The following is a 20,618-nucleotide window of genomic DNA, read 5'->3' on the forward strand; positions in this document are numbered from 1 at the left end:
TCTGAGTGCTTGTTCCTCATGTAGGATTCCAGAACATTGCTGCTGGGTTCTGACTCTTTCTCCCTCATATAGGACTCCAGAATACTGTGAGGAGCGTCTGAATGATTGTACTTCACATAGGATTCCAGAACACTCCTGATCTGCTCTGAATGTTTGTCTGTCAGATTGTATTCCAGAACACTGCTTCTGGGCTCTGAGTGTTTGTCTGTCATGTGTGAATCCAGAACACTGCTCCTTGGGTAAAAATGCTTGTCCTTCACAGAGGATTCCAGAACACTGCTGCTGGGTTCCGAATGTTTGTCATACACATAGGATTCCAGAACACTCCTGCAGTGGTCTGAATGTTTGTCCCTCACACAGGATTCCAGAACACTGCTGCCAGCTTCTGGGAGTTTTGTCTGTCACATAAGATTCCAGAACACTGCTACGAGTGTCTGAGTGTTTGTCCCCCACATAAAATTCCAGAACACAGCTGCTGCGTTCTGAGTGTTTGTCCCTTACATAGGATCCCAGAACACGGCTGCTGCGTTCTGAGGGTTTGTCCCTCACATAGGATTCCAAAACCCTGCTATGAGGGTCTGAATGTATTTCCCTCACATAGGATTCCAGAACACTGCTATGAGGGTCGGAATATTTATCCCTCACAGGGATTCCAGAACACTACTTGTGGATTCTGAGGGTTTGACCCTCACATAGGATTCCAGAACATTGCTATGAGGATCTGAATGTTTGTCCCTCACTTAGGATTCCAGGACATTGTTATGAGGGTCTTAATATTTGTCCCTCACAAAGATTTCCAGAACCCTACTGCAGGGTTCTGAGTGTTTGACCCTCACCTACGATTTCAGAACACTGCTGCGAGGGTCTGAATGTTTGTCCCTCACATAGGATTCCAGAACACTGTTGCTGGGTTCTGAGTGTTTGTCTCTCACATAGGATTCCAGAACATGGCTACTGGATTCTGAGTGTTTGTCCCTTATATAGGATTCCTGAACACTTCCTCTGGGATCTGAGTGTTTGGCCCTCAAATAGGATTCCAGAACATGGCTGCTGGGATCTGTGTGCTTTTCCCTCATCTACGATTCCAGAATATTGCTATGATGCTCTGAACGTTTATCCCTCACAAAGGTTTCCAGAACACTGCTGTTGTTTTCTGAGTGTTTGTCCCTCACATAGGATTCCAGAACACTGCTACGAGGGTCGGAATGTCTGTCCATCACATGGGATTCCTGAACACTGCTGCTGGGTTCTGAATGTTTGTCCCTCACATACGATTCCAGAACTCGGCAGTTCTGTTCTGAGTGTTTGCCCCTTACATAGGATTCCAGAAAACTGCTGCTGGATTCTGAGTGCTTGTCCCTCACATAGGAATACAGAACACTGCTACGGGGGTTTGAATATTTGTCACTCGCATAGGACTCCAGAACACTGCTAAAAGGGTCTGAATATATGTCCCTCACAAAAGTTTCCAGAACACTGCTGCTTGTTTCTGAGTGTTTGACCCTCACATAGGATTCCAGAACATTGCTACAAGGGTCTGAATATTTGTCCCTCACAAAGGTTTACAGAACACTGCTGCTGGGTTCTGAGTGTTTGACCCTCACATAGGATTCCAGAACATTGCTACAAGGGTCTGAATATTTGTCCCTCACAAAGGATTACAGAACAATGCTGCTGGGTTCTGAGTGTTTGTCCCTCACATGGGGTTCCAGAACACTGCAGCTGGGTTCTGAGTGTTTGTCCCTCACATAGGAATCCAGAACACAGCTATGAGATTCTGAATGTTTGGCCCTCACAGAGGATTCCAGAACACAGCTGCTGGGTTCTGAGTGTTTTTTCCCTCACATAGGATTCCAGAACAGTGCTATGAGGGTCTGAATGTATTTCCCTCACATAGGATTCCAGAACACTGCTAAAAAGGTCAGAATATTTGTCCCTCACAAAGGATTCCAGAACACTGCTGCTGGATTCTGGGGGTTTAACCCTCACATAGGATTCGAGAACACTGCTGCTGGGTTCTGAGTGTTTGTCCATCACATAGGATTCCAGAACACTGCTGCTGGGTTCTTGTGTTTTTCCCTCACATAGGATTCCAGAACACTGCTACGAGGCTCTGAAAGTTTGTGCCTCACAAAGGATTCCAGAGAACTGCTATGAAGTTCTGAATGTTTGTCACCCCATAGGATTCCAGAACACTGCTGCTTTGTTCTGAGTGTTTGTACCTCACATACGATTCCATAACACTGCTGCTGGGTTCTGAGTGTTTGTCCCTCACATAGGATTCCAGAACACTCCTACGAGTGTCTGAATGTTTGTCCCTCACATAGGATTCCAGGACACTACCACAACAGTCTTAATATTTGACCCTCAAAAACGTTTCCAGAATGTTGCCATTGGGTTCTGAGTGTGTTATTCTCACATAGGATTCCAGAACACTCCTACGAGTGTCTGAATGTTTGTCCCTCACATAGGATTCCAGGACACTACCACAACAGTCTTAATATTTGACCCTCAAAAACGTTTCCAGAATGTTGCCATTGGGTTCTGAGTGTGTTATTCTCACATAGGATTCCAGAACACTGCTATGAGGGTCTGAATGTTTGTCCCTCACATAGGATTCCTGAACACTGCTGTGATGGTCTGAACGTCTGTCCCTCACATGAGATTCCAGAATACTGCTGCTGGGTTCTGAGTGTTTTTCCCTCACATAGGATTAGAGGACCTTTTTAAGAGGGTCTGAATGTTTGTCCCTCACAAAGGTTTCTAGAACACTGCTGCTGGGATCTGAGTGTTTATACCACACATAGGATTCCAGAACACTGTTGCTGGGTTCTCAGTGGTTTTCCCTCACATAGGTTTCCAGAACACTGCTGTTGAGTTCTGAGTGTTTGTCCCTCACTTAGGATTCCATAACACTGTTATGAGGATCAGAATGTCTGTCCGTCATATGGGATTCCTGAACATGTCTCCTGAGTTCAGAGTGTTTCACCCTCATTTAGGAATCCAGAACACAGATACGAGATTCTGAATGTTTGTCCCCCACAAATGATTCCAGAACATGGCTGCTGGGTTCTGAGGGTTTTTTCCTCACATAGGATTCCAGAACACTGTTACAAGGGTCTCAATGTTTATCTCTCACAAAGGATTCCAGAATACTCCTGCTGGGTTCTGAGTGTTTGTCCCTCATATAGGATTCCAGAACACTGCCATGAGGGTCTGAATATTTTTCCCTCAGATAGGATTCCAGAACACCGCTAGGAGGGTCTGAATGTTATTCCCTCACAATGGATTCTAGAGCATTGCTGGTAGTTTCTTAGAGTTTCTCCCTCACATAGGATTCCAGAACACTTCTATGTGGGTCTCAATGTTTGTCCCTCAGATAAGATTCCAGTACACAGTGGCTGGGTTCTGAGTGTTTGTGCCTAACATAGGATTCAAGAATACTGCTGCTGGGTTTTGAGTGCTTGTCCTTCACATAGTATTCCAGAACACTGCTGCTGGGTTTTGAGTGTTTGTCTCTCACATAGGATTCCTGAAAACTGTTACGAGGGTCTGAATGTTTGTCCATCACAAGGGACTGCAGAACACTGTTGCTGGGATCAGAGTGTTTGTCCCTCACATAGGATTCCAGAACACTGCTTCGAGAGTCTGAATGTTTGTCCCTCACAAAGGATTCTAGAACACTGCTTCTCTTTTCTGAGTGTTTCTCACTCACATAGGATTCCACAGCACTGCTTTACAGTTCTGAGTGTTTGTCCCTCACATGGGATTCAAGAACACTGCTACTGGATTCAGAGAGTTTGTCCCTCACATACGATTTCAGAACACTGCTACGAGTTTCTGTATATTTGTCCCTCACAAAGGATTCCAGAGCACTTTTGCTGGTTTCTGAGTGTTTGTCCCTCACATAGGATTCCAGAACACTTCTACGAAGTTCTGAATCTTTGTCGATCACACAGGATTCCAAAACACTGCTGCTGGGTTCTGAGTGTTTGTCCCTCAAAAGGGATTCCAGAACACTGCTACTAGTGTCTGAATGTTTTTCCTTCAGAAAGAATTCCAGAACACAGTGGCTGGTTTCTGAATGTTTGTCCCTCACATAGGATTCCAGAACACTGTTGTTGGGTACTAAGTGTTTGTCCCTCACATATGATTCCAGAAGACTTCTATGAGTGTCTGAATGTTTGAACCTCAGATAGGAATCCAGAACACAGTGGCTGGCTTCTGAGTGTTTGTCCCTCACATAGGGTTCCAGAACACTGCTGCTGGGTTCTGAGTGTCCCTCACGGTGGATTCCAGAACACTGTTCCTGGTTTCTGAGTCGTTGTCCCTAATAGGATTCCAGAGCACTCCTACGAGGGTCGGAATATTTGTCCCTCACAAGAGATTCCAGAACACTACTTGTGGATTCTGAAGGCTTGACCCTCACATAGGATTCCAGAACACTGCTATGAGGATCTGAATGTTTGTCCCTCACTTAGGATTCCAGGACACTGCTACGAGGGTCTTACTATTTGTCCCTCACAAAGATTTCCAGAATCCTACTGCAGGGTTCCGAGTGTTTGACCCTCACCTACGATTTCAGAACCCTGCTGCAAGGGTCTGAATGTTTGTCCCTCACATAGGATTCCAGGACACTGCTGCTGGGTTCTGAGTGTTTGTCTCTCACATAGGATTCCAGAACATGGCTACTGGATTCTGAGTGTTTGTCCCTTATATAGGATTCCTGAACACTTCTTCTGGGTTCTGAGTGTTTGGCCTTCACATAAGCGTTCCAGAACACTGCTGCTGGGTTCCGAGTGTCCCTCACAGTGGATTCTGGAACACTGTTCCTGGGTTCTGAGTGGTCGTCCCTAATAGGATTCCAGAGCACTGCTACGAGGGTCTGAATATTTGTCCATCACAAAGGATTCCAGAACACTGCTGCTGGGTTCTGAGTGTTTGCCCCTCACATGGGAATCCAGGACACTGCTTCGAGGGTCTGAATGTTTGTCCATCACAAAGGATTCTAGAACACTGCTCCTGGGTTCTGAGTGTTTGTCCTTAACTTACTATTCCAGAACACTGCTGCTGGGTTCAGAGTGTCCCTCTCATAGGATTCCACAACACTGCTGCTGGGTTCTGAGTGTTGTTCCTCACATTGGAATCCAGAACACTGCTGCTGTGTTCTGAGTCTTTGTCCCTCAGATAGAATTCCAGAACACTGTTATGAAGTTCTGAATGTTTGTTGCTCACACAGTATTCCAGAACACTGCTGCTGGGTTCTGAGTTTTTTTGCCTCACATAGGATTCTGGATCACTGCTACAAGGGTCTGAATATTTATCCCTCACAAAGGATTCCAGAGCAGTTCTGGAATCCTATATGAGGGACAAACACTCAGAACCCAACAGTGTTCTGCAATCCTATGTAAGGTCAGGATGTGGGGATGAGGGAAGGATAGAATTAGGTGGTATACCTAATGATAAGTGACGAGTTAATGGGTGCAGCACACCAACATGGCACATGTATACATATGTAACAAACCTGCTCATTGTGCACATGTACCCTGAAACTTAAAGTATAATAATAATAATAAAATAAAAAATAAATAAAATTATAAAAAAGAATTAACATAGTTGTATGTAGTCTTTAGTAAACAACATGCATCCATGTAAATTAAACAATATTTTCTACAATTGTTTAAATATAAGGCCACAATATTTACTATGAATAAATCCCTTAAATAGTAATTTTAATGTCGTTATTTATTCTTTTCAAATATAAAGTATTACAACCGAGTTAAGGTTACAGATAATTTTAAAAATATATGTCATGACTAGTATATTAAAATTAGTTATACTTAGATATTTATATCTAATATCTAAAGAAAATTTACTATCAAATTGTTACTGTAGATATTAATCTGACCTGCTTATTAATTGATCCCATAGATATAATAATAGGTCAGCTGGGCGAGGTGGCTGATGCCTATAATCACAGCACTCTGGGAGGCAGAAGCGGGTGGATCACTTGAGGTCTGGAGTTTGAGACCATCCTGACCAACATGGAGAAACCACGTCTCTACTAAAAAAAAATACACAATTAGCCAGGGATGGTGGTGCATGCCTGTAATCCTAGCTACTCAGGAGACTGAAGCAGGAGAATCACTTGACCACGGGATTTGGAGGCTGCAGTGAGCTGAGATTGCACCATTGCACTCCAGGCTGGGCAACAAGAGTAAAACTCTGTCTCAAAAAATATATATATAGTAATAGGTTGGCATTCTATCTTTTTTTTTTGAGATGGATTCTGGCTCTGTCACCCAGGCTGGAGTGCAGTGGCATGATGTAAATTAAAGGCAGAGCATCCTGGGTTCAAGGGATTCTCCTGCCTCAGCCCCTAAGTAGCTGGGATTACAGGTGTCCAGCACCACGCCTCACTAGTTTTTGTATTTTAGTAGATTCGGGCTTTCACCATGTTGGCCAAGCTGGTCTTCAACTCCCAACCCAGGTGATCAGCCTGCCTCAGCCTCTGAATCACACATCAGAAACAGAAACCTGTTCTGTTTTCAGAACAGGTGATATCACACGTAGATCCAGGTTCTGCAGCTCTACCAGGGCAGTTCCATTTTCTATTTATAATCAGCTTGAGTCTTTCCTGCCTGGATCAACATAGGGTCATCAGTCCATGGTCACTAGGAATCCTCTCACAATCACCCAGGAATCTTTAAGACATTTCAGGATGTCCTGTACAGACTTGGGTCAGGCTGGCAGGAGTGTCTAATTCTGCTTCCATGTTAGAGGAAGGGAAAGGAGTCATTCAGTGTCTGTTCCTTCTTTTGTAGAAAGAATCTCCTTGGTTGGTACCCGGACGAGAGTTTCTCCAGTTTCCTTGGCAAAAAATTCAGTTCTGGAGACTGAGACTGATAAACAAATTGCCTCCATCTCATATGGCCTTTAGAAAAGTAGATGAAGCATAGCTCCAGTTTTTGCCATTATATACACTCTCGACAATGACTTATTTGACCACTCTGAAAAACAGTGTTGCCAATTGTGCACGAATAACAAGTCTGATGTGTGATTCAGAGGCTTCAGAAAATTTTCTTCTAGTATGAGAGGGACAAAACTGCAAAATATCAAAGTATGCACTGGATTTCTCTACCTTAATTTGGTATAATTTATTTCAGCAAGGAAGTGCTGATCATTTATCAGCGGCTGTATTATGTTAAGCAAAGAAGAAATACATGACTAAGTTCTAACTCTCAAAGGACATATAAAGAAAGCTTCTAGATCACTCCCCAACTCTGAGCTTCCTGCTCTAGTGTGTGAACAACTAGATTTTGTGCTGTTTTCTATGATGAGGCACATAATATTTGGGGCTTTCTGCCAGGACCATTTAATAGAGGTAAGGTTTTCATTTTTGTTGTGTTTTTCTTCAAATCACATTAGATACTCAGTGAAGACAAAAATAATTCACTGTAACATAATTCTTGTATATCCCATTGCTCATGCTTCATCCACAACACACAAACACAAACACACCACACACACAAAGGTACCCCATCCATAGTTCCTATTCAAATGAACTGCTCACCAAAAATATAAAAAATTTCACATTAAATGGACCTTAAAGTTTTCACGTTTTTTGATGCCTACTTTTCTTTATTTGGAAAGTCAAATTCAAATATCAATCTTTTCTCTCTAAATTATTGGATATGTTTCTAATAAATACTGGTTTAAATGAAAAAAAAAAAAGAAAAATAGATGAAGCAGTCATGGTACCTGTCATTCAAAAGCTTTCAGTCTAGAGCAACTGGATACATGGTTTAATTAAGCATCATATAGTCAGTACAATAAAGTGGGGGTGTTAAGGGGACTTGGACGATGGCTCTTATGTTGTTGTGAATTCTGATGTCACCATCTGAAGAGCTATTCTCCAACAGGAGAGTTATTTGTATTTCTATTGCTTTTACCTTGCTAAGAATACATATTTTCTAATAAAATTATCATAGAAAGCCCTAAAAATTTTTGTTAAATTGTTTGTTATTATATGTTATAAAATAGAGTAGTGGCTAAATGGAATAAAATTATACAAACCCTTAAATTTCTCTTGGACAGGCTTAGGAAAGACAGAAAAAGAAGTACTCCAGCAGCATAGAGATCATAATTCAACATAGGACCGTTTCTCCACCCCAGATCTGTCCAGAACCACCCTTTTCTGAGACTCATTCAGGTCTGGTCCCACCCTGGAGTCTCTCCTCACAGAACTCATTAGAGGAGACCAGAGATTTGGGAGGTGGCTCCTGCTGCCTCTCCAGAGCTTATGCTCACAGTATTCTGAAACCCAAAAGCAGATAAATTCGAGCAATAAACTATATATTTTGAGGTCTTAACTTCTTTCTTTTTAATTAAAACCAGTGCTTGTAGAGACATTCCATCCCAGTAATTACTCCACAAGTCACAAGAAAGTAAATAGAAACACAATAAAAAATCCCTCTGAACTACACTTAACCCTTTCCTTTCTGTATCCCTCCCATCTGTCTATATTTATCTCTTATGCTATACATTTAAAAAAAAATCAGTGAGAGGCCGGGCTCTGTGGCTCATGCCTGTAATCCTAGCACTTTGGGAGGCCGAGGTGCGTGGATCACTTGAGGTCGGGAGTTCAAGACCAGCCTGGCCAACATGGAGAAACCCCATCTCTACTAAAAACACAAACTTAGCTCAGTGTCATGGTGCATGCCTGTAATCCCAACTACTCAGGAGGCTGAGGCAGGAGAATCGCTTGAACCCAGGAGGTGGAGGTTGTGGTCAGCTGAGATCATGCCATTGCACTTCCAGCCTGGGCAACAAGAGTGAAACTCCGTCTCAAAAAAAAAAAAAATCAGTAAGAGATAAACAGGAGAAGGAAACAATGCTGGCCCCTTCATCTAAATTCTGAGAATTATTGAACACTTAGTACCCAACTCTCAAGCTGTTACGAAGATTAAATCACATAATGTGATGTTCCCAGCACAGTGCTCTGTAACACACTCCTGAGCACATAGTACATGCTTAGTAAGCATTGCATAAGTATATGTGTACATGTTGTTTTTCAGTGCAGACTTACTCAGACATTGCTGCCTTCTCCTGTCTCTGTAAACTTTAAAGAGCTAGCAAAGAATGTGGTCTTTCAAGATAGAGATTGATCGTTTATTTGATCAGAAGTATTTGTGTTGTGATGAGTGATGAGTGTAAGAGTCTGTTCCATGCCTGCTTTTTCTAGCTAAATGCTACTAATGATGGGTCTGGGGAAGCTACATCAGCATTGGCAGGAGATATGTTTAAAATGCACTTTCATGGACCTTTTTAAAACCTGCAGAATCACATTACATAGGGTGGGTCCAGGGTTACCAAATGATTTATATGCACATTGAAGCTTGAGAAGCAGTGCTTAGCTAAGTGGTTCTTGGCCCAGGCTTCTAATTAAGATTCCATGGCCAGGTTGCAGAAATCTTTTCACTTGTGCCCTTTCTGCAGGCTCTGTATATTGTTCTGGGTGGAAGCATCCTTGTTGATATAATTAAGTGCCTCATGTGACTCCAGGTTGAGGCCAGGGTCAAACATGTGGAATTCAAAATACATTCATGAGAGTTGAGTTCAAACTTTATTCCAAAGGGAGGTCACAGTGACTGCTATGGTTGGATTTGGTAGGGACAAGTTAATGTGCCCCATATTCCCATTGCTGTAGCAGAAATTATGACATCTGTGGCAGGAAAAGAGAAAGATAAATTTTGATCTTCATGAAGGAGCTCACTGTCCTTGAATCTCACCTGTTATAAACAACATAAATGGGTGGACATTTTCTGCATGCCTGGATCTTTCCACCTGTATTTGTGGTGGTAGCAGGTGAAGGGATTGTACTGATTCCTTTAAAGTCATATTCCCAAGATGCAGGTGTGACTTGTCCAGAGAATATCACCTGAGAAGAAATCCTAGAGAAGGATGATGAAGAGAAAAATGGCTTTTTCTCAGGTGACTGTGTCTCAAATCAGGAGCAGTGTTCACTCTGCCTCCTGGAATGCCATATGTTTAGAACTTACAAACCTGTACTTCTTGACTTTATACTGTTTCTCCCTATAAGTTTGTTTAAACATTTTTTATTCTCATGATAGTCAAGGAACTCTGAAAAAATATTTTTTTTCTATATACTAGAGCCTTCTCAACATTCTCTTCATCTTGGCTTCTTCTCTGCCATGAGGAATTCTCATCATTAGTTTATGACTCATAATATTAAAAATATTCCCTTTGGCTGGGTGCAGTGGCTCATGCCTATTATCCCAGCACTTTGAGAGGCCAATGTGGGTGGATGACCTGAGGTCAGGAGTTCGAGACCAGCCTGGCCAACATGGTGAAACCCTGTCACTACTAAAAATACAAAAAATAGCTGGGCTTAGTGGTGGGTTCCTGTAATCCCAGCTACTCGGGAGGCTGAGGCAAGAGAATCACTTGAACCCAGGAGGTGGAGGTTGCAGAGGTTGCAATGAGCCTACATCGTGCCACTGCACTCCAGCCTGGGCAACAGAGAGACATTCCATCTCCAAAGAAAAAAAAAAAGAAAATACCCTTTGTTGCTGGTTGCTGGTGCCAGTGCACATGCAAAGGTATGGATACCCAAGATTCCTACTGGGGAAGAGGTGGGGTTCTTAGATATTCATGAAAAAGGGGAATATGTAATGTTGAAGTTCTGTCTGTGTGCTCCATCAATTCCATGCAGAACAGGATTAAAATATGCACATTTGAACAGGATGGCATTTATTACCCAGAATAATTCAGAAAGTTTTGAAAAAAATAATTAGGAGATACTCGCTTTCCAGAATGCTAAAAAAGTCTGCGTAAATACTCTATTAGAGATTACACAACATGAGCGATGACTGTAGTTTGCATTTTGCATAAAACTTGTTTCTTTATGATTAGATTTGAATTATAATTTGCTTCTTTGGCAAGGGCCAGTATCACAGCAGTGATATTGTGTCCTTCTGTGAGCATCAGCGCATGATGAAAATTTGTTCTGTTATAATTGGTGTTAATTTGATTCGCTTAGTTAAATAGTTCTCTGATAATTTTTTTCCACTGTAGAGTTATTTTTCTCTTTATTACTGAGTGCCTTGGGGACATTTACCAGCTGATGTGCATAAAGCATCACATGTAATCTGGAAGTTCTCTTTTCTTCTTAGATTCTCTTTGCATATGTCTTTCTTTAAAAAGTGAAGTCTCTCAACTTTGTTTACTGGTCATAAAAACCCAGGCTCTGCCACTTAATGAATATTTGACAAAATATTAATCTTGGGCCAGAAAGATTGGTGTCACCTGTGAGCTTGTTAGAAATTCAGAAACTCAGGTTTTACCTCAGGTTTCTTGAAACAAAATCTGCAGAAACGATCTCCAGTTTATTGTTGTACACATTAAAATTTGAGAGGTACTTTATAACTAAGCCTGACTTTTTAATCTGAGAAATATACAGAACTTATACTGTATGATTAAATCGAGCACACAAAAATGTACATGTCTATGTTCCCACTGTTAATTTTGTACTTTATCATTCAAAAAATATCATCTATACACTACACTGGTATTGTGAATCTTATGCTCTCTTTTCCCAGAGATAGAGAATACAACAGAGAATATTTCTTTGTTGGGAATTATTTTATAGGACAATTTCAGTCATATAAGTCAGAATCAGTTCTCTTCACTCATTTTATCTTGAGTCAATTTAGGAATTCTGTCCATGGCCACTTGAAGTGTGTGTGTGTGTTTTCAGGGACTGTTGACATTCAGGGATGTAGCCATAGAATTCTGTCCGGAGGAGTGTTGATACCTGGATGCTGCTCAGCAGAATTTGTATAAGGATGTGATGTCAGAGAACTACAGAAACTCAGTCTTCTTGGTTGAGGATAACTTCAATATAGAATTCCTAATTTACCCTAAAGGTTTCATTTTCTTCCTTTGTAGGATGTGTTTTGGTAATTTCTGCTTTGCATGAGTGAATTTCAGATCCCCGTTTTCAAGACAGTCTTGAGGATTTTTTGGTGTGGAAAATAAATTATTCAGGTTGTTTCATTTTGACCTGAATTTTCCCCTTTCCTGAGCTTATCTATATTATTCACTGTAGATAAGTGGTAATTTCATAAAATAATGTTGTCCACACCTTAAAATTCAATTGTCACCACCAATTTTTCATTCAGTATTACTAGGGAGTGAAACAGAGGACCCACATATTTAATGTACTTTGTGAATATGCTAAAGGTTCTGTCAGTAAAAAGTATTTTGGAATTAATTTTCTAGAATCTTCTATTATGTCCTCTTTTCCCTACTTAGCACAGTATTAAGTTGGTAAATGGAGAATCCCAGGAAATGTCATGCTGATGCTGCTTTTAAAATAAAACAGGTATTGTCTTCTCTAAGTCAGACCTCGTCACCTGCCTGGAGCAAAAGAAAAAGCCATGGAGTATGAAGCACCCAGGTAGGTGAAAGTGAATGAAGAAGAGGATGACATAGATGAGACATCCAAAGGCCGAGAGGAACCCAGACTTTTACATGTGATTTGGGAAGCTGTGCTCCAGTGGAAATCGTTTCTGAGAAGCCTGGGTTTTTTCACTTGTTCTCACATAGGGGCATTCTCTGTCCCATGCTCTCTAACGACTCTACTTTTTCTTCAATAATTTTTCTTCAGATATGCAGTGAGAGCCAAAGTTCTCTTTATGGCTTATAAAGGAGTGCACTATGTGACTACTTTTATTGCTTTTAAATAAATATAGCTGCATATTTTGTTTTTACATAAAATATAGCTGCATATTTTTTAGAAACTCTGTATTTAACCATTTTTAAGTTCTCTTTCTGAATTGTGTCTGAAATATGTAAAAGCAGTGATATTGAGATTTGGTTCAGAAATCCCAGAAATACAACAAACATATGTTGTATGTTTTCTGCTTTATAGTTTCTTATTTTATTGAGGGTTCAAATGTGTTTCTACAGAAATTCATACTCGGTAATCAGAATATTAAGTATCTCTTTAAGAATATCTAATGTTATTTGAATTGAAATTTTTATTGTTTTAGTACTGAGGTTGGTAATTTCAACTCTGTCTTAATTTCTCAACTATAATATAATGTATACATTTCCTACATTTCTTGAATTCACTATGTCAGGGAACTTAGAACATTACTGAGCATATGTTAAGCTCCCACTTCTTTCCTTGTTTTTTAAATTACTATTTTGTAATTTTTTCTTGTTTAGGATAAAGTTTACCAGAACTGTAATTTATATGTGTGTATATATATGTAGGTGTATATTGTGGATTTTTTTACAAATAAAAATTGTATAATTATATATTTATTGTGTACAATGTAATGACACTGCATGTGTAGATTGTAAAATGATTAGCACAATTATGTTTATGAAAATTTCTATCACCTTTCCTCACATAGGTACCCTTTTGTAATTAAAACATCTAAGATCTGCTGATACCAAATTTTAAGCATACAAAACATTAGTGTTAACTGTATCATGAAGCTGTACATTACATTCGAAAAACTTATAACAGAAAATTTGTGTCTTTTCAACATCTTTTCATTTTCTCCCATATCTAGTCCCTGACAACTTCCATAGTAGTCTCTGCTTCTGTGAGTTCAGCTTTCTTAGATTCCCCATATAAGTGAGAATGAGCAGTATTTCTCTTCCTGTGTCTGGCTTATTTCCCTTGGCATAATGTCTTCCAGTTCTACCCATGTTGTTGAAATGGCAAGATTTTGTTATTATTCAGGCTAAATAATATTCAGTGGTTTATTTATACAAGCTTTTCTTTATTCAGCATCCACAAACATTTAGATTTTTTATATCTTGGCAATTGTGAATAATGCTGCAACAATTATGGTGGTACGGATATGTCTTCAAGTTACTTATTTCATTTCCTTTTCTTATATACACAGAAGTGGGATTGCTAGATTGTATAGTAGTGCTGTATTTCAAATAACCTCTATTGGTTTTTGTAATGACTTCATCAATTTATAACTCTCCAACAATGTACAGAATTTTTTTCTTCATAACTCTTGTTATGTTTCTTCTTTTTACATTATCCATTCCAACATGTTTGAAATGATACTTATCATGGTTTTGATTTGCAATTGCCTGATATTTAGGGATATTGAGTACTTTATGGTTCATCTATTGGCCATTTGCATGTTTTCATTGGACAAATATCAGTTAAGTTTTTTGCCTATTTTGAACTGGGTTACTGTTGTTTTGCTTTTAATCTGCTTGCATTTCTTATATATTTTGTATATCAATCTTTTATCAGATGTATGGTTTGCAAATATTTTTTCCCATTCTACAAATGTTTTTATTTTATTGTTCCCTTTTCTGTGCAGAAGGTTTTTAGTTTGACGCAGTCCAGCTTGTTTATATTTGCTTTTCTTGCTGTACTTTTGGTATTATGTCTAACAAATTATTGTTAAGACCATATCATGCGGGTTTTCCATGTATTTTTTTCCAATTTTTAAGGACTCATATTTAAGTCTGTAATTTAACTTTTAGCATGGTGTAAGAAAAATAAGCTAATTTTATTCTTTTGCCTGGAGGTATCCAGTTTTTTCAGAACCAAATATTAAAAAGACTATAATTGTTCATTGTGTTTTTTTGGTACACTTGTCAAAGATTAGTAAACTTTATATGCTTGGGTTTATTTCTGGGCTGTATTCTGTTCCATTGGTTTCTTGTGTCCATATTTTGCATGTATCATCTTGTTTTTTTTAACTACAATCTTAAAATATAGTTTGAAATCATAAAGTAGGAAGTTTGGCTGCTTTGTCCTTTTTCCTCTAGATTGCTTTGGTTTTTCAAAGCCTATTGTAGTTTCATGTAAATTTTAGAATTGTAATTTCCATTACCATGAAAAATGTCACTGGATTTTTAATAGAGTTCATTGAAACTGTAGATCACTTTGAATCATATGGCACTTTATAATATTTATTCTTCCAGTTCATAAACATGAAATCTTTTTGCATTTATTTGTGACTTCTTCCATTTCTTTCATCAATATATGTTTCAGTGTAAAGATCTTTTGGCTTTTTTGTTAAATTTATTTTTCAGAAATTTATTATTTTAATTCTATTGGAAATGAGATTGTTTTCTTCCTTTATTATCAGATGGTTTGTTGTTAGCATATGGAATCATAACTGATAATGATATGTTAATGTTATATACTGCTAATTATCTGAAGGCATTTGTTAGTTTTTGATGTACTGTTTATGGTTTTCTATATATAAGATCATGTCACCTAAAAACAGCAACATTTTAATTTTTTTTTCCTCAATTTGAATGTCATTTTTAGGGTCATGTTCTTGACTAATTTTTCTGCAAAGTAATTTCACTGCTATGTTAAAATAGAAACATTGACAATGGAACCATGTAGACTTACCCTGGTGTCTATAAATTTGAAGAAGCAAACAGCTGTTTAATTTTTTATAAACTGGTTTCAGGAGGTACAGGTCTTCTTTTGTTCGGTCCCCAGGGTAATAGGATGCCCTATGAGCTTGTAGTAGAGAAGAGTTTGTAACTGTGTCACAAGGCTGCTGGGTATGCAGTGGATTCCACCTTCAAGTGGCTTTTTACCAGGGGCTTTGGTTGTTGTGATTCCCATCTAATGTCTAGGCAGGCTGGATTTCCTTCAGGACTTTTGTTTATAGGGCAGAAACTAGGACAGATTTCTGCAGTTGGGTCTGCCTATGGTGGACCTTATATCAGGGTGTGGTAACTGTGGCTACCACTGAGTATTTGGAAGTTTTGTTCCACATCACTGTGTGGGTTCCTTTGTTGGCAGGAATTGCTGTGAACGGTGGCAAAGACACCTGAAACTGAGTCACTGAACTCCTTCAGGGGCCACAGTGGAGGCCAAGGTCTACAGGCCACAGTAGAGGCCCAGCTGGAGTGCAATGGCACAATCTTTGCTCACTGCAACCTCCGCTTCCCAGGTTCAAGCAATTCTCCTGTCTCAGCCTCCCGAGTAGCTGGGATTATAGGTGCCTGCCACCATGCCTGGCTAATTGTTTTGTATTTTTAGTACAGACAGGGTTTCTTCATATTGGCCAGGCTGATCTCTAACTCCTGACCTCAGGTGATCCGCCTGCCATGGCCTCCCAAAGTTCTGGGATTACAGGAGTGAGCCACCACGCCTAGCCTTCTTGGCTGATTTTCAATAGTTGTCTTATTATGTGAAGGTGAGTAGTCACAGAAATAGTGGTATATTCACCAGGTGTTTAATGATAAATATATATACTTTGTGTGAGAGAAACACTTTTGTGATTTGAAGGTGATTTATATTTATATATTTATATATTTCGTGATTTCTAGAAAGACGTATTATCACTTTTAGTTGTTTTAAAAAAAATTGTGAAAACACATAATATAAAGTTTACCATCTTAAAGCTTTTTCAGTCTATATTTCAGTGCTGAGTGTGGTGGAAGCTCATGCCTATAATGCCAGCACTTTGGGAAACTGAAGCAGAAGTATTGCTTAAGCCCAGGAACTTGAGACCAGCCTGGGCAGCATATAGAGAGCCCATCACCACAAAAAATTTAAAATTAGCCAGGTGTTGGGTTGTCCACCTGTGGTCCTAGCTCTTTGTGAGGCCATGGCAGGAGAATCACTGGTGCATGGGAGATTGAGGCTGCAGTGAGCTATGATTATGTGACTTCATTCCAGCCTGCAAGACAGAGTGAGAACCTACCTCAAAAAAGATGTACATTTTAGTCATTAAGAGTATTTACATTGTTATGTAAAGACCTCAAGAACTTTTACATCTTCTAAAATTAAAACTTATGGGTGGAGCCAAGATGGCCAAATAGGAAGAGCTCTGGTCTACAGCTCCCAGCATGAGCAACACAGAAGATGGGTGATTTCTGCATTTCCATCTGAGATACTGGGTTCATCTCACTGGGGAGTGCCAAATGGTGGGTGCAGGACAGTCAGTGCAGTGCACTGTGTGCAAGCCAAAGCAGGGCGAGGCATTGCCTCACTCGGGAAGCACAAGGGGTCAGGGAGTCAAAGAAAGGGGTGACAGATGGCACCTGGAAAATCGGGTCAGTCCCACCCTAATACTGTGCGTTTCCAATGGGCTTGGAAAACGGCACACCAGGAGACTGTGTCCCACACCTGGCTCAGAGGGACCTATGCCCACGGAGTCTCAATGATTGCTAGCACAGCAGTCTGAGATCAAACTGCAAGGCAGCAGCGAGGCTGGGGGAGGGGCGACTGCCATTGCCCAGGCTTGCTTAGGTAAACAAAGCAGCCAGGAAGCTCGAACTGGGTGCAGCCCACCACAGCTCAAGAAGGGCTGCCTGCCTCTGTAGGCTCCACCTCTGGGGGCAGGGCACAGACAAACAAAAAGTCAGCAGGAACTTCTGCAGACTTAAATGTCCCTGTCTGACAGCTTTGAATAGAGGAGTGGTTCTCCCAGCACACAGCTGGAGACTGGGCAGACTGCCTCCTAAAGTGGGTCCCTGACACCTGAGCAGCCTAACTGGGAGGCACCCTGCAGTAGGGACAGACTGACACCTCACTCGGCCAGGTACTCCTCTGAGACAAAACTTCCAGAGGAACGATCAGACAGCTGAATTTGCGGTCTCACAAAAATCCGCTGTTCTGCAGCCACCACTGCTGACACCCAGCCAAACAGGGTCTGGAGTGGACCTCTAACAAACTTCAACAGACCTGCAGCTGAGGGTCTTGTCTTGTAGAAGGAAAACTAACAAACAGAAAGGACACCCACACCAAAAACCCATCTGTACATCACCATCATCAAAGACCAAAAGTAGAAAAAAATACAAAGATGGGGAGAAAACAGAGCAGAAAAACTGGAAACTCTAAAAAGCAGAGCACCTTTCCTTCTCCAAAACACTGCAGTTCCTCACCAGCAATGGAACAAAGCTGGACAGAGAATGACTTTGACGAGTTGAGAGAAGAAGGCTTCAGACGATCAAACTACTCCGAGCTACGGGAGGAAATTCAAACCAATGGCAAAGAAGTTAAAAACTTTGAAAACAAGAATAGATGAATGTATAACTAAGATAACTAACGCAGAGAAGGGCTTAAAAGAGCTGATGGAACTGAAAGCCAAGTTTCGAGAGGTACATGAAGATTGCAGAAGCCTCAGTAGCCGATGAGCTCAACTGGAAGAAAGGGTATCAGTGATGGAAGATGAAATGAATGAAATGAAGTGAGAAGGGAAGTTTAGATAAAAAAGAATAAAAAGAAACAAACAAAGCCTCCAAGAAATATGGGACTATGTGAAAAGACCAAACCTACGTCTGATTGGTGTACCTGAAAGTGACAGGGAGAATGGAACCAAGTTGGAAAACACTCTACAAGATATTATCCAGGAGAACTTCCCCAATCTAGCAAGGCAGGCCAACATTCTGATTCAGGAAATACAGAGAACACCACAAAGATACTCCTCGAGAAGAGCAACTCCAAGACACATAATTGTCAGATTCACCAAAGTTGAAATGAAGGAAAAAATGTTAAGGGTGGCCAGAGAGAAAGGTCGGGTTACCCACAAAGGGAAGCCCAACAGACTAACAGCTGATCTCTCCGCAGAAACTCTACAAGCCAGAAAAGCGTGGGGGCCGATATTCAACATTCTTAAATAAAATTATTTTCAACCCAGAACTTCATATCCAGCCAAACTAAGCTTCATAAGTGAAGGAGAAATAAAATTATTTACAGACAAGCAAATGCTGAATGAGTGATTTTGTCACCACCAGGCCTGCCCTAAAACAGCTCCTGAAGGAAGCACTAAACATGGAAAGGAAAAACTGGTACCAGCCACTGCAAAAACATGCCAAATTGTCAAGGCCATCGAGGCTAGGAAGAAACTGCATCAACTAACGAGCAAAATAACCAAGTAACATCATAATGACAGGATCACATTCACACATAAAAATATTAACTTTAAATGTAAATGGGCTAAATGCTCCAATTAAAAGACACAGACTGGCAAATTGGATAAGGAGTCAAGACCCATCAGTGTGCTGTATTCAGGAAACCCATCTCATGTGCAGAGACACAAATGGACTCAAAATAAAAGGATGGAGGAAGATCTATCAAGCAAATGTAAAACAAAAAAAGGCAAGGGTTGCAATATTAATCTCTGATAAAATAGACTTTAAACCAACAAAGATTAAAAGAGACAAAGAAGGCCATTACATAATGGTAAACGGATCAATTCAACAAGAAGAGCTAACTATCCTAAATATATGTGCACCCAACACAGGAGTACCCAGATTCATAAAGCAAGTCCTGAGTGATCTACAAAGAGACTTAAACTCCCACACAATAATAATGGGAGATTTTAACACCCCACTGTCAATATTAGACAGATCAACGAGACAGAAAGTTAACACGGATATCCAGGAATTGAACTCATCTCTGCACCAAGTGGACCTAACAGACATCTACAGAACTCTCCACCCCAAATCAACAGAATATACATTTTTTTCAGCACCACACCACACCTATTCCAAAATTGACCACATAGTTGGAAGTAAAGATCTCCTCAGCAAATGTAAAAGAACAGAAATTATAACAAATGGTCTCTCAGACCACAGTGCAATCAAACTAGAACTCAGGATTAAGAAACTCACTAAAAACCGCTCAACTACATGGAAACTGAACAACCTGCTCCTGAATGACGACTGGGTACATAACGAAATGAAGGCAGAAATAAAGATGTTCTTTGAAATCAATGAGAACAAAGACACAACATACCAGAATCTCTGGGACACATTCAAAGCAGTGTGTAGAGGGTAATTTTTGGCACTAAATGCCCACAAGATAAAGCAGGAAAGATCCAAAATTGACACCCTAACATCACAATTAAAAGAACTAGAAAAGCAAGAGCAAACACATTCAAAAGCTAGCACAATGAAAGAAATAACTAAAATCAGAGCAGAACTGAAGGAAATAGAGACACAAAAAACCCTTCAAAAAATTAATTCATCCAGGAGCTGGTTTCTTGGAAAGGTCAACAAAATTGATAGACCACTAGCAAGACTAATAAAGAAGAAAAGAGAGAAGAATCAAATGGATGCAATAAAAAATGAAACAGGGGATATCAGCACTGATCCCACTGAAATACAATCTGCCATCAGAGAATACTACAAACACCTCTATGCAAATAAACTAGAAAATCTAGAAGAAATGGATAAATTCCTTGAGAAATACACCCTCTCATGACTAAACCAGGAAGAAGTTGAATCTCTGAATAGACCAATAACAGGCTCTGAAATTGTGGCAATAATCAATAACTTAACAACCAAAAAGAGTCCAGGACCTGATGGATTCACAGCCAAATTCTACCAGAGGTACAAGGAGGAACTGGAACCATTCCTTTTGAAACTATTCCAATTGATAGAAAAACAGGGAATCCTCCCTAACACATTTTATGAGGCCAGCATCATCCTGATACCAAAACCTGGCAGAGACACAACCAAAAAAGAGAATTTCAGACCAATATCCTTGATGAACATTGAGGCAAAAATCCTCAATAAAATACTGCCAAACCGATTCCAGCAGCACATCAAAAAACTTGTCCACCATGATCAAG

General features: G+C 40.1%; 1 long non-coding RNA gene across 1 annotated transcript in view; it reads right to left on the reverse strand.

Moving 5' to 3' along the window:
• Positions 1-6,548: 6,548 nt before the first annotated feature.
• Positions 6,549-20,618, reverse strand: part of LOC105739118 — a 59,539-nt gene continuing 45,469 nt past the window's right edge. The window contains exon 3 of the long non-coding RNA XR_001114987.1: positions 6,549-6,934. This is a non-coding gene — a long non-coding RNA (uncharacterized LOC105739118). The remainder of the gene's footprint in view (positions 6,935-20,618) is intronic.

The sequence above is a fragment of the Nomascus leucogenys genome, chromosome 4, assembly GCF_006542625.1.
Source record: "Nomascus leucogenys isolate Asia chromosome 4, Asia_NLE_v1, whole genome shotgun sequence".
NCBI classification, from domain to species: Eukaryota; Metazoa; Chordata; class Mammalia; order Primates; family Hylobatidae; genus Nomascus; species Nomascus leucogenys.